Below are 6000 nucleotides of genomic sequence, written 5' to 3' on the forward strand. Positions count from 1 at the left end.
CACTTTTTTGCTAACACTTCATTTTAGGTCTGCATGTTTTATGGTAAGTAGGTGATAATTAGCAATTAAAATATTTGAAATGTAGTTGAAATTACCCCCAAATTGACCCATAAAAGTATCCGAATTTTCCCCAACATTAAAGAATTATGTTAGACTATTTCACAATAAGCAGTTTTTAAATAGTTTTTATTTAAAAACCTTGGAATAACGCCTTATTCAAAGGTCCACAGTTTCCTGGTAAATAGATTAACCTAACCCTAATTAGCAAGTTACTTGGAAATGTATTGGAAATTACAGACATATAATTGTATAATAATATTGTATTTCCCAATATGCAGATGATAATTAGCTGGTAATTAATTGTATATATTTCTACCAAGTTAATTGAAAGGTACAATTAGACTCAAATGCTAAATATAGAGGAATAATACACCTTTGTCTTTAAGTCTTCCTTACCTGCTTGGGCAATCAGTTTAGGCTAGAAGTGTTCAAGGGTCCAGTATGACCGACCTGAGCCCTAATGGAGCCGGAAATGAGTTTTACAGATCTGAAAACAAGCCGAAATATTACAGACCTGTTGCAAGTTCGAGAGGAGAGAGATCCAAGGCAGTATTTTATGGACCCGACAAACCCGATAATTATAATGATACAAAAAATCCTGTTTGACTACTAAAAACGGTAATCATGTTGGATACAGTGAGGGGGGAAAGCTAAATTGTACACTGCGTAAAAACAAAGCGCATGCAGACCGAACAATAAGAAATGTGTTGTACACAAGTTGTAAATAATTGAAATAATTTATATATTCCACATTCTATCTTTAGAAATGAACAAACTATTCATCTGGTTCTCTATACCTTATTCGTATAAATATGCAGCTTGCCATGATCATTGCACTCGACAACAAAAATAGTCAATACACACCGAGCATGGGGAATTCTGTTCTGTCTGGCGCACCTTAGAATATCTATTTCTTAGCCAGCGGAACCTACTTGACGCCATAAACAAAAGCAATTAACGGCAGATCCGCTGCCACACGTAATGTCGTTATGGCAACGTGTGCGCTGTGGTTTGGAGTAAAAGCCGGCTAAATAATTTATCTTTGAATTAGTAAATGACTGAAGTGCACTAAATCCGCATCTGGGTTTGTGTTAACGACTCTTTACATAGAACTCAAACTCGTAAGAAATGTCAACTGTGCTTACATTGTGTACATTAATGTTCTTCATCACAGCGTCCCGCTCCTATCACAGGAACAGGAATCAATCATTTCGGGGGTTGTTCAGAATATTGTGCTCATATAACATTTACATGTATTAAATGCAGGATATATGCATGCATGTTACCGAAAATGAAATAATGGCCATAGGTCGTAAACAAGCGCATATGTAAATATACGATAATTGGGGGCGGAGGGATTCGAAACAAAAATAGAGCTCTTTAAAAAATATGTGTTGTGTAATAAAATACATAATTTGGGTTTTTTCTCAAACAGAATACAGCCCACCCCCACAAAACACCATAAGAGCATCAAAAGTGCGACGAGAAGTTCAAACCCATGTGTTGATATACACAACAGACCTATATACATTGATTTCAAACATATGTTTGGTTCAGAAACATTGAGGTTCAGCGTATCTGTGGTTTGCAGAAACGTTGAAATAGCTTAGTTTCCTTCTGGCGACTGGGTTGCTTTACCGCCCCCTATTGTACTGGAGGATGTAGAACAGGATCTAGTTCCCGTCCGTTCTACGGACAATGACCATCTATTCACACTGGGGCTCAATCGGACAGCAGGAAAATGATGGTATTAGGACCTAGCATGTCGGGTTTGTAATGTTGTGTCGTTTACACTTACACTTACACTTACCCAGTTCTCGCGAGAGCACAATTAAGATTTTCTCAGCGAGTCACTCTGGGAACGAGCAATATACTCACTCCCCGACTCCCCTGGCCCAGAACATTAACCAATCACATTGTGTATCTGATAAAGGCGGGCCAAAAGTGTTGCTCTTTTACCGATCAGATAAGGCAAGTCTTATTTATTGGTTAGCTCCGCTGGTCTGGATACGTCACTCCTTGTATTCTTCTGATTGGTCGTAGTGTTATCCAATTGCGTGCAGTGATATTTTCAAATGCATGCTTGGTGCCGCCCCTCGAGTTGGGCCATTTTCAATACTCGTTGCCAGACCCTACAGCTTTCTAGATGTCTGGATTTCCAGGCTAACATTTTTGGCTAAGGTTACTTGCTAATTATTACCTACTTATCATGCCGATATCTTGCCGACCTGGAAATGAAGTGCAAATTCATATTATTTTGGTATTAATGAAGTAACAAGCGATATATTGTCTTCTAATTTGGAAATTGCAGAATATAATTATCAACTAATGTCGGTGTAATAATCCGATAAATGCTGGGGTCATTTGGGGGTCATTTCAAATATAAATATTATAATAAAATTATATATAAAATTTCAAAACGATATTTGCTCATTGTCACCTCCTTCCCTTCACATCTGCCGACCTGTGAAACAAAGTCTACCCCCTTTTTGTCTCATTTGGATATCAGTATTGTCTCTTGCTTCTGCTTCTCCATCAGAGAAGTCTCGATGGACGGCCAGACAAGAAGACAAGGGAGAGAGGAACATCAGAGTCAAAAGGGATAAGACGGCAAGAGAAATGCAGCCTCACCCGACCCCCCCCCCCATCTAACCTTCATCTCTTAACTCCCCCCAAACCCCACCCTGCTACACCCTTGTTAGCGTGGCCCCGGCCGTATTTCCATACAAACGACCTCTTCAGAACCTTCAAAGGCATGAATAATTGACAACAAAGGAAGTGTTGTGATTGCCGAGCACGGCCGACTGTTCAATGTTTCATATGTTGCTTCCCCGCTAATTACCGCTCAACACTGTGGCGGGCCCCCGAGCACACGCCGCGAACACATCCATGACACGGGTGACCCCTCCCCCTCCCTCCCTCCCCATCCCTTGGTTGGGTCGGGGGTCGGGGTGGGGGGGTGTGGGGGGGGGGTGTAGGTTGGGCTTTGGGGCAGAGATCACCTCCAGCCACGTGGTAATTAGGCAGAAGTGGATGCTCGTTGACCTGTGTGTTGATGTTTCACCACTGCCAGGGCCGTTGGACCACAGGAATGAACTCTGAAGAGCCGTTCACTCGTGTCGTTTTGTCACCAATGTGATCGTGTGGGCTGAAGTTTTACACAAATTGAGTTTCTTGAAAAAGGGGTTGTTTTTTTTAGGAGAGGGGAGGTTCAGTGGTAACGCAGAGAGAGAGAGAGAGAGAGAGAGAGAGAGAGAGAGAGAGAGAGAGAGAGAGAGAGAGGAGAGAGAGAGAGAGAGAGAGAGAGAGAGAGAGAGAGGGGAAAGAGAAAGAGGCTGAGAGACAGAGAGAGATCAAGAAAGGGAGACAAAGATCGAGAGAGGGAGAAAGAGTAAAGGTGAGTCAAAAAGAGAGAGAGAGAGAGGCGAAGAGAGAGCGAGAGACCTCACTCACGCCTTTACCTGAGAGATGCCATCCATGTAATTGGGTCGCCACGCCTTCTAGGCGTAGGTAAGATGTGTGTGTTCGGGACCCCACTATCAACACTCTATCAGCGGGTTGCAGGTGCCTTGTGTCCCTGAGGATTTCACCTGGTTTTTACCTTTCTAGCTTCCATTCTTTTTTTTTGCAATTTGATTGTGAGACGATGTGGTGGTTTTCACTTGCATGTAAACCACAGAGGGTTACACTGCCAAGTATGTTAACCTCTTCTCCTCTTTTAGCCGGTATAAGGGATGGAGGATCTCATTATAACTTAGGATCACACAAACATGGAATATTTTCAAACAGGGAGTCACTTATTTTAAATATATAATCTATACATTTAATCGACACCCCTGTGCCCATGAGATCTGTGCCCATGAGCAGGTAGCCTCATTTGTTGCACCTGGTGCTAAGCTATTAAGCTGTAGCTTGTGACTTTAAGGTAAGCAAAGCGGTGGTTGTTTCAAACTGTTTGTTTCATACAGCTTTTTCCTCAGGATTAGCGTGATCACTTTATTAATTTGAACTGGGTTCACTCATTCTCCCCGTTCACTTGCTGTTCGCACCAGTTTACACTTTACAGAGTGGTGGAGCTGAGTTTGGATAAATTGGCCGCTTATATTTAATTTGCTATTGCCTTCTTGCACAGCAGGCGGGCTTGTTTGTTTTCATCTCCTTGTATATGAAATTAATCTGGTTATTATTACTTATTTGAAGTGTTGCCCTTGTGTCCTATTCATTTGTGCTGAGGGGGCTTCTGGTTTTGTTTTTGGGTGAATTACATTTATTTCACCTTTTATTTTACTGTAAGGGATCTGGGCTGTCTGTGAATGGCCTGATTGGCCTGATATTGGTTCCCCTTTTTTCATATATATATATTTTTTTACAGTTAAACTCGAAAAACACTGAAAATAATTTACAAATAACTACGCAAAAATGACGTGACAGTTTGTGTTGTATTTGCCCGGGCGTCATGGACCCCGTGATGGCCATCATGAAAGCTCTTCCTGTTTGGTTCTGGCACGTCTATTGGAAGGTATTGAGAGCGGTGGGAGCAGCAGGTGAGCTGCCTGGGGAGGAGCAACATTCAAAGGGGCCAAGCGGGTGCAGCAGCCTGTTCGCACCACAGCGGTGGAACGAGCTCCCTGCCGACGTCAGGACCGCAGAGTCGCTCATCAGCTTCCGCAAAAGAGTCAAGGCTCACTCGTTCACCTGGACTCTAGCATAGCCACCCCCTCCCACCCCTCCTACTTATTGTATGTTGGTCGTCCTGGCACTTTAATGTACGCACCTGTTTTACTGTATGTCGTACTCAGTTATAGTACTTAGTTGTGTAGCATCTTATCCTAGCTATCTTTGTTGTATACGGGGAATGGGTTGACCTAGTGATTGTTAGTGCTTGGCACTTGTTTCTATGAACGTCCTTACCATACCGACAGCGATATATTGTTTCACCTTCTTCTGACAAGTCTACTCATTGTATGTGGCGTTGGATAAAAGCGTCTGCTGAACTCCCTCGAGTTAAATGTAAATATAAATGTTGGCGCTGAGGCAGTGCGGCCTCCACCCACCCAGCTTCGGGAAGGGGGACGTGTTTGGAAAAAAAGAACACGCTCCCCTGATGGTAGGTGAGGGCGGGGCCGGGGTACAAGGCCTGTTCCCCCAGCCGGAGCAGAGAACCAGCCGGTGCTCTGGGAGACCAGGGTCAGCAGGGAGACAGTCTGTTGCAGTACGGGGTCTACAAGACCCACGCCGGAGCCAGGACCCGCAAAGGGATCCCCCCCCCGGCAGGAAACCTTCTTATCACCTTTACATTTACATTTAGGGCGTTATGTAAATGTAAAGGTGCAGAAAGACAGGCGTACACACACAGGTGCACCTCCACATGCAGAGACACACAGACACTTCCAATGACAATGCATTGTTTCTCATGTGGGAATGTTTTTCCGATTTTTGACGGGAATGGAAGCCCCAGCAACAGCATTTAGATAAATGGTAAATGGACTGCATTTATACAGTGCTTTTCTAACCAGTGGCCACTCAAAGCGCTTTACAATACTGCCTAACATTCACCCATTCATGCACACATTCACACACCGGTGTCAACCATGCAAGGCGACAGCCAGCTCGTCGAGAGTCAGTCAGAGGTGTCATGCTTAGGGACACCTCGACACTCGCTAGTAGGAGCCAGGGATCGAACCAGCAACCTTCCAGTTACCAGCCATCCCCTCTACCTCCTGAGCCACCGGCCGCCCCCTTGATACTTTCCCAGCATGTATAAAAAGCCTAATGTCTTATATACAGTATTAACACCTTATCAGGAAAGGAACAAGCATCAAGCAGAGGTTCTCTCTCTCTATGCTGTTCATTCCCCCTTTGGAGGTGATGAGCGGTCTGATCTTGGTCTTGGAGATCGTGGGTCAGAGCAGCTTGTATCCGGGGCGTTCCGGAGGTTCA

This window comes from Micromesistius poutassou (genome assembly GCF_964030765.1).
Source record: "Micromesistius poutassou genome assembly, chromosome: 24".
Taxonomy (NCBI): Eukaryota; Metazoa; Chordata; class Actinopteri; order Gadiformes; family Gadidae; genus Micromesistius; species Micromesistius poutassou.